Source organism: Trichosurus vulpecula, chromosome 3 (genome assembly GCF_011100635.1).
Source record: "Trichosurus vulpecula isolate mTriVul1 chromosome 3, mTriVul1.pri, whole genome shotgun sequence".
In the NCBI taxonomy this organism is placed as follows: Eukaryota; Metazoa; Chordata; class Mammalia; order Diprotodontia; family Phalangeridae; genus Trichosurus; species Trichosurus vulpecula.
The window spans coordinates 276,776,801-276,786,311 of NC_050575.1; the positions used below are offsets into that span (position 1 = coordinate 276,776,801).

At 37.0% G+C, this 9,511-nt stretch overlaps 1 protein-coding gene across 1 annotated transcript in view; it reads left to right on the forward strand.

Annotated features, from left to right (window-relative positions):
- The window catches only part of DTD1 (D-aminoacyl-tRNA deacylase 1), a 202,705-nt gene extending 198,948 nt beyond the window's left edge, over positions 1 to 3,757 (forward strand). The window contains exon 6 of the mRNA XM_036751043.1: positions 3,138 to 3,757. The gene's annotated coding sequence lies outside the window, so the exon portion shown is untranslated. The remainder of the gene's footprint in view (positions 1 to 3,137) is intronic.
- Positions 3,758 to 9,511: the final 5,754 nt, after the last annotated feature.

A 9,511-nucleotide genomic window follows, 5' to 3' on the forward strand; every position in this document is an offset into this window, starting at 1 on the left:
GAATACAGATTGAAGCATACTTTTTTATTTTCTTTATTTTTCTTGAGGTGTTTTTTTATTTTGGTCTATGTTTTTTTTTTTTTTTACAACATTACTATTATGGAAATGTTCTGCATGACTACACAGAAGGAAGGGAGAAAATTTGGAACTCAGAGTTTTAAAAACAAATATTAAAAATTGCTTTTACATATAACTGGGGAAAAATAAAATACTGAATAACAAAAAATTATTAAGAAATGAATTTTAAACCACACACTTATGTTATTGTTATAAATATTAAAGTTGCCATCAGTTTAAACAAAAATAAAGAAATTTGACTTGGAAGAGTAGAGATAGGAAAAGGGCATAGCTAGAGCAGTTAACTTTAGCAGAGAGTAAGCATTCCTCTTCCTGAACCAGGATGGTGGGTTTGTGACTGAAGAGAAGGGGATATCTAAAGAGATGTTGTTAAAGTCAAAAGAACAGCTGACTGAATTAGGAGATATACCAGCTGACTGAATTAGGAGAAGAGAATGAATGATGTTACTCAAAAATGTTATAGGCATAGAGTTCGGGATTTGAGAAAGCTATGATTAACCTCAATCTTTTCAGTGAAGTAGGAGCCTAAGTAATCTACTGTAAGTATGAGGACTTGAAAGTAGAAAAAGTTTGGAGAATGTGATAGGAAATCAGTAAGAGTAAAGTAACTCCCTTTTCCTAGGAATTCTGGTGAATTTTTTAGTGGAAGTAAGTTAAGGCATGTGATTATTGGGGTAAAAGTAGTTGGCTGAAAAAACGTTAGAGCCATTGGGCTAGACCTTTATCAGCAAGGTGATGTCTCTGCTTTTTATTATGCTGTCCAGATTTGCCATAGCTTTCTTTCCAAGGAACAAGCATCTTTTAATTTCATGACTGCAGTTGCCATCTGCAGTGATCTTTGAGACCAAGAATATAAAATATTGCTTCCATTTCTTCTCCATTTTCTAGAAAGTGATGGGGCCTATTCCCAAGATCTTATTTTTTTTTGATGTTAAGCTTCAAACCAGCTTTTACATTCTCCTCTTTCACGCTCCTCAAGAGGCTTCTTAATTTCCCTTTACTTCTACCATCAGAGTGGTATCGTCTCCATATCTGAAATTGTTGTTATTTCTCCCAGCAACCTTAATTCCAGCTTTTGATTCAACCAGCCTGGCATTTTGCATGATGTACTCTGCATATAAGTTAAATAATTAAGGTGATACTCTACAACCTCGTACTCCTTTTCTAATCTTAAACCAATTAGTTGTACCATGTTCAGTTCTAATTGTTACTTCTTGGCTTGCATACAAGCTCCTCAGGAGACAAATAAGATGATCTGCTACTCCCATCTCTTTGAGGACTTGCTACTGTGATCCATACAGTCAAAGGCTTTAGTGTAGTCAATGAAGCAGAAGTAGATGGTTTTCTGCAACTCCCTTTTATTCTCCATAATCCAGCTAATGTTGGTAACTTGATCTCTACTTCCTCTCCCTCTTCAAAAACCAGCCAGCTCTTTTGGTAATTCTGGGTTCACATATTGCTGAAGCTTAGCTTGCAGAATCTTAAGCATACTTCACTGGTGTGTGAAATAAGCACAATTTATTTGGTCATTGGAACATTCCTTGGCATTGCCCTTCTTTAGGATTGAGACATAAACTGATCTTTTCCAATCCAGTGGCCATTGTGGAGTTTTCCAAATTTGTTGGCATATTGAGTGCAGCACTTGAATAGCATCTTCTTTTCAGATTTTAAATAGCTCAGCTGGAATCCTGTTACCTCCACTACCCGCCCCCCCCCCTTTTTTTTAGCAATGCTTTCTAAAACCCACCTGACTTTATTCTCCAGAATGTCTGGCTCTGGATCAGCAACCACACCATCATGGTTATTGGTGATGTTGAGATCTTGCTTTCATAGTTCTTTTGTGTATTCTTACCACCTTTTCTTAATCTCTTCTTCTGTTATGTTGGGCTAGTTCTGACTCAAACCTATATGCTTAATATGGCCCTAGAGGACCTAGAACCAGCCAGAGCACAGGAGTAACAGATGAACTGGGATGTCCTCCAGTTGACATTGTTAATTTAATATGGGTACTTACTGCCTGTGTACCTACCTACCCTTCTATTCAGGAGCTGACCCATGTTTAGTATTATAGGAGGAATATTTTATAGTGCTTAAAATACTCTTTACCAAGGGTTTTCATCTGCTTTTAACAGAATAATTTGTCAGAAAGCATTGGTAAAGGAAAACTATGTGCCAGACACTGTGCTAAGTTATGGGAATACAAAGAATGGCAAAAACAAAACAAAACAAAACAAAAAAGCCCAAAGCAAAACAAAAAACCCAGGTCCTGCTCTCAGGGATACAACATGTAAATAATTGGGCACATGTGGCATGGATAAAGATAGTACAGAAGGGATAGTATTAGCAGCTCAAGGGTGGGTTTGGAGGGAGACCAGGAAAGATCACTTGCTACAGGTGGACTTTGAACGTCAGGCAAAATAAGAGGCAGAAGTGGCTGAGCATTTGTATTGTTTTCAATTCTTTATTGTGTCAGTAAAGTTAGAAAGAGGGATTCTAGGAAGTAAGAGAGAATCACATTTTTGTAAGGGAGACAGGTATTTTTCCCCCAGGAAACTTGGTCATGTTGGTTATAGTTGATCATTTGGCAGTGTGGTGGCTCAGTCAGTTGTATTTTAAGTTAAATTCTCAGCAGTTGAAGCCATTTATTAAAAACTTGCTGGGTACGGGCCCTAGTGATTTAGAAAAAAAAAATGAAACAAGTCTTTGCTCTCAGGGAATTTACATTTAGTATTAAAGGGAATATGTTATGTACACAGATAAGTGAATAAAAAATAAATTGAGGAGCTTGATGACACCATTAATAGAAGGTGTCAAGCAGAGCTTCAGTGTAAAGGTGTAAGTGCCTTTGTTGATCTGTGTCAGAAATGGACAGTCAAACTCAAAATGGCCTCATAAGGTTAGTTCTCTTAGACTCCAAGCTAAGAGAATAAACGTAGAAGAATGAATGAAGCTTAGTGTCAGAATTCTTGCAAATGAAAGTATTTTTAAAATTAAATTTGATTAGGTCATTTTGCAAAAGGGAAGTCTTATTCATCTTCTCATCTTTATTTTTTCTTTAGTGCATCATCTTTGGGCAGAAGTGGAACCTGAAGGATACCCAGAAGACATAAAGTACCTACACCTCAGAAATGTGGATTAAAATATTTGGAAAGGAAGTAAAAGGGAAAAAAAGCAAGACAGAAATTAGAAATTTTGTCATTCTGCATTAAAAACCAACCAAAGGAATGTTACTATTTTCTATTTTCTGTAGTTGCTGTGGCCTAATAGTGAAAGTGAGTCATATCATTTTTCATTGTATTCTGCATTTGGTTTATCCTGGCTCCTGAATGAGAGGCAAGCATTTTAAATACATATGTAGCAACAGAGCATATAATTAAAATTTCTTGGTTTCAGATGTTTTTTGGCTTGCATTTTGAAAGAAGCAGTCCTCTATCATTTAAAATGGGATACTCATTGCATCTTCTGTTGTGTTCGTGTTAGTGTTGTGTACATTCTGTTCATGCTCTACATGACACTGGGGTAGTATGTAATTTTTGTGTCAGTGTTAAGGTATAAAAAAGAACTAATCATTGACAATTTACTGTGTGAGCCTTGTGTATCTTTTAAACTTTCTCTTTTTTCTAAAAAAGTAATAAAAAATAAGAACAAACCACTTTGTTATTAAACAAATTCTGCTACCTTTCTGTCTAATAGTATTTTTTCTAGATAATGTATTTTTTTTAAAACAAAAGATACAGCTGAATTTCCTGTGAAAGGATACTTTGCCAGAAGTATCATCAAGCATATTTAACTTCTCTTATATACAGGATTATCTTATTTAAAGGGTTCCCTCTGTCCCTCTTTTTTTTTTGTAAATTTAAAAATTTTAAACTTAAATTCAAAATAAGAAAAGAAAGAAGAAACAAACTTAAATACAAAATGAGAAAAAAAAACCATTGCCATGTGTGCAGCAGAACATAAGAGGATTCAAAATATTAAGCAATAAATTTCCATTTCAGGAAAGCCTACGTATAATAAATACTACACATTGTGTGTAGAGCTGTCCATCTTTTCTTTACTTCCTTGTAGGTTTTATTTTGTTCTCTGCTGTGCACTTTTTATTTTGTTCTTGCCCCCCCTCCCCCCAAAAGGCTACATTTGAGTGAGGACGCACACATACACTCATACTCACTCATGTATGTGTATATGTATATATACACACACACACACACATATATATATATATATATATACATAAACATATATACATATAGACTTACATATACAGATATCTGTAATCATATACAAATATACACACACACCTTCATATGTATCTGTTTGTAAGACCATACTATACTTCTTTGTGCTCTGTTTCTCTGAAGGTGGATAACATCTTCCTTCACAGGTCCAAGTCTTTCCATATTTTTCTATATCTACCAACTCATCATTTCCCACTCCATAGCAATAGTCCAGCCTTATATTGTCTGGTTATTTTAAATAGTCTAAAACATATTGATTAATATGACTGACATATAGTGTAGTTTCCCTATTTTTCTCTTTTGATTAAATCTATTTTAGCCTTAATGTCTGAGACCACAATTACTATCTTTGCTTTTTTTCCCTAATAAATTCTACTCCTGATGGTTATTTTATGTTTGTATCTCTTATTTCCTATCCCTCCTGACTCCTCTACTTTACTTCTACTTGCTACTTTGCCTTCTTATTACTTAACCTAACTCACCTCCAAGGATCCCTCCCTTATCCTCTCCTCCCAACTTTTCCCCTTGCCCTCTTATTTGTATTATCTGAATTTAGAAGACTTTTATAGCCTTCCAAATACATATGTTGTTCTCTCTTGTTCTAGAACCACCAGCCCTCCTCCCTCATTTAATTCCTCTGGGTCAGTTCTTCCTCTTGTACCTCATTTGTATAGGATAATTACTCTTCTTACCTTTTCCTAGACAGTATTACTTTTTAGAATCATATATTCAGCTCTGCTCCAGTCTTTCCTTCAGACTACCCAATTACTAATTGCTGTCTTAGACATACAGTTTACATTTCCTCATATAAAAAGTAAATGGTCTGGGGCAGCTAGATGGCGCAGTGAGTAGAGCACCAGCCCTGGAGTCAGGAGGACTTGAGTTCAAATGCGGCCTCAGACGCTTGACACACACTAGCTGTGTGACCTTGGGCAAGTCACTTAACCCCAATTGCCCTGCCTTCCCCCCTGCAAGAAAAAAATTGTAAAAATAAAAAAGTAAATGGTGTGTCCTTGTTGAGTCCCTTGTAATTAGTCTTTGATGTTTATCTTATATTTCTCTTGGATCTTGTATGTCAAATTTTCTATTAAGTTCAGGCCTTTTTGCAATAAAATCCAAAAAGTCTGGCAATTCATTGAATGTCCTTTTTTTGTTGTTCAAGATTATGTTTAACTTTGTTGGGTATGATGTTTTTGGCCTCAATCCCAGTTCTTTTGCTCTTTGGTATACAATGTTCCAAGACCCGTGGTCTTTAATATAGCTGCTGCTAGTCTTGTGTGATTCTAATTGTTGCTCTGACAAATTTGAATTGGGTTTTTTTTTCTTGTTTCTCATAATATTTTCTCCTTGAACTGAGGGTTTCAGAATTTAGCCAGGTATTCCTGTAGGTTTTCCTCGTAGGATCTCTTTCAGGTGGCGATTAGTGTATTTTTTATATTTCCCTTTCCCCTCCTGTTCTAACACTCCAGGACAATTTTCTTTAACTATATTTTATATTATTGTGTCAAGATTCTTTTTTTGATTGTAGCTTTCAGGTAGTCAGGTTATTGCTATGTTTTCTTGATCTGTTCTCCACATCAGTTGTCTTTCTAATGAGGCGTGTCACATTCTATTTTTTCATTCTTTATATTTTGTTTTATTATTTCTTGGTCTCTTTTGTTGACTTCCCCTTCCCCAATTCTAATTTTCAAGGAATCATTTTCTTCCATTATGGATCTCCTTTTCCAGTTGGTTAACTTTCTTTTCATAATCTTGTTTTTCTTGGATGATTTTTTTTTTTAAAAAAAATTCTCCTCAATCTCTCTCATTTGATTTTTACAGTTTTTTTTTAAAGTTCTTCTATAAATTGTTTTTGGGCAGGTGACCATTTGATGTTACTCTTTGGGGTAGGAGAGGCTTTTTTTACTTTAGTATCCTCCTCCAAAGATGAACCCTGGTCTTCTCTATTTTCATAGTAACTTTCTGTAGTTGGATTCTTTCTTCTTTGCCTGCTCATTTTTTTATAGCAACTTGTAATCACCTCTGGTCCTGGTGTGTGGGGGATGGTGCCTCTGGTCTCAGGTCCTCATTCAGTTCTCCTCTCTGGCCTGAAACTTGAACCAAGAACTCCACCCTCCTATAAGTGTCCACAGCCAGTGGTATCTCCACCTACTGCTTCTGCATTCACTGGGCCTGGCATCCCTTATCAGCGGAAAGGTTCCCTCAATCTTCCTCTGTTCAGATGCCTGACTCCCGACACTGTCAGGGAGGTGAAAGTTCCTGTGGTTTGGGCTGAGGCTAACTCCTAACCCAGCTAGCCCCAGGGCTTGCTGCTTGCTGTTTCAGCAGAACTAGCTTGGAGGTGTTTACACGTCACAGGGACCAAACCTCAGTCTTGTGATCTTTCCTTGATCTTTTCTGGTTGTACTGGGAGTACCACTGTTCTGCCCCTATTTTTACTGACCTATGTTTGCTGTCAGGCGCGATTTTGTCTTGTTTGGTGGGGAAATTGGGAGATCGTAGAATTTTCCGAACTACTCTGCCATCTTCCCAGAATCCTCTCCCCCATTCCTCTTCTTTACTTCCTCCTTCACTTTCTCTGGTGGGATGGCATCTAAAGTGAAGTTATGTCATCTGCCATTGTTTGCATTTGATAATGTTTTAGTTATGTTAAACCTGAAAATTTGGTTGAAGGAAACAACAGAGCTAGGTGATAGAAAAATCCATGTTGCTTATTATTTTCCCTTAAAGCATAGTGGAGCTAGCTTACTTGTACGTACAAGGAGTCAGAGTATAACCTCTGGCTGCCTGAACAAAGCAATGAGAAAACTTATATACGTTATTTTAGCAGAGCTAGCAAGCCTGTATGACCTCATTTTTATGACCCCCATGTATGTTTAGCCATGATACAAGAAGAGGATTTTCCTTAATGGAATAGATTGTAAATACAACAAATTAGATAGTTGACAAAGTGTCAATTGGAATTACAACTCCAGGATCTCTGTGTTTAATTTGCCATTAACATTCCACAACATAATATATGCCCATAAAATATTCTGAAAAGGAAAAGTCACATAATTCAAGATAGTGTCTGGGGTCAAGGTTTTCACCCTTAATGGCCATGGACAGAGCAAGGAATGCTCCATCTGGATTTGTTGACATAAGATAGAGATATCCCTGAGCTTACTCAGAGAACAAAGAGACTGTTAGGATCAGGCTTTTCTTCTGGTTAAGTAGTTCAGGCCCTGAGTCTTATTGAAATTACAAAAATGATATAAAATAGTATAATATTTTCCACAGTTAGAAGTGAAACAGAAGTATTTGGAGGAAGAGAAAATGTGAATAAGTTAGTAAGAAATTTTTCTGGGTGTGATGTTGCACACCCAGAATTCAAGCTACAGTGGTGGAGGCTTGGGCTGGTGGAGCTCAAGTTTGGGTGTTCTGATCTGCAGTGAGTGGGCTAGTACAGTGGTGTCTGCACTAAGTTGGTGAGCCCTCGGGAGCAAAGGGCCACCTTAGTTTTTCTAAGGAAGGGGGAACCAGATGAAGTTGGAAATGGAGTAGGTCAGAAGGTCCTGGGAGATAGACAGACAGACTTTGTTTCAAAATTAACAAATGATATAGAGAGCAGAAGGCCAAAATTTAGAAGTGCTGAGGCATCTCTCTGTGGCTAGTTATTAGGAAGTGTTAGGAAGGTTATAACAGGTTGTTCTTCACAGATTCTAATCTTTCCAGGAAGTGTGTGGTTTCCCATTTATCTAAGTAAGTGTCATAATTCCCATGAGAATTTTAAGGAAAAACTAAATCCTTAAAAAGTTGTTTCTCAGTCAAAGGCTCTTATACATTGTATCCTGTCTTTAAATATTTGCTCTGTGCCTAGAGAAGATCCAAACCTTTATTTGGTATTTGTGTAATACCTGAGTTGGGTCTATATAGGACCCTTAACTCAATTCTGCCTACCTTTTACTTAGGGAGGCAGGCAGTGCAGCAGATAGTGTGTTAGACTTGGAGTCAGGAAGACTGGAGTTCAAATCCTGCTACAGATGTTCGTTATCAATATGACTCTGGGCAAGCTCTCTCAGCTTGTTTCCTCATCTGTAAAATGAGGATAACAGTACCTGCCTCCAAAGTTTGTTGTGAGATCAAATGAGATAACATATAAAGTGCTTTGCAAACCCTTAAGCACTTTAAGAAGTTTAGCTATTATTACAGCCTAATCCAATTATCTGTGGAATCAAAGTGTTTATTTTAAATTAAGTGTGAAAAAAAATGCCAAAATTCACAAAAATGCATTGATTTTTTTAAAAAATTGGGTGGCTGAGAAAGTTTTTCTAATTTGCTTTATTCTGAACTAGCTCAGTAAAAATCCATTGGTTTAAACTTTGGGCTTATAAATCCATGGGGAGACCACCACTTTGCAAGAAAGGAACACTAATCAGTTTTAGTAACTCTGAGATGTGATCAAACACTTTGGTCTTTGGTGCCCATAACACTGACTACAATTGTGGTCACAGAATTTAAAGCCTGGAGAGACCCTCAGTGACCATTTAATTCAACTATTACCTGAACTACACTCTCTTTTATTATATCCAACAATAGCCATCCACCCTTGGCTTGAAGACATCCAGTGAGGGGGAACCCTCTGCTTCCTTACAACAGCCTGTTCTACCTTTCTATCACTTTAGTTATTACCATATTTTTCTTTACATTAAACCAATTACTCCTAGTTCTGCCTTCTGGTGCTAAGCTGAACAAGGTAAATCCTTCTTCCATGTGATAACCTTCAAATACTTCATCATAGCTGGCTATTGTGGCTCCTTAAGTTTTCTTTGAGAGGCTGTGTTCTGTAGTGGTTAAAGAACTGGTCTCAGAGTTAGGAAGACCTGGGATCAGATCTTGTCTCTGACACATACTGGCTGTTTGACTGTGGGCAAGTCAGTTAACTGCTCATTGCCCCGTTCCCCACAACCTCCACCCCCAGTTCTCTAAGACTAAGTTTCAAGGAAGGTACAGATCTCTCTGCCTGATGAAGGCACAGCTCCAATAAAACCAAAGGAAAACATCATCTTTCCCCATCTAAACAACCACACCCACCTCTTTCAGCTGATCCTCATTTGGTATAACTTTAAAGCCTTTTGCCATTTTAGTTTACCTTCTATGGACACTCTAGCTTATCAATATCCTTTCTTACATGTGGTACCTAGAATTAAACTGCA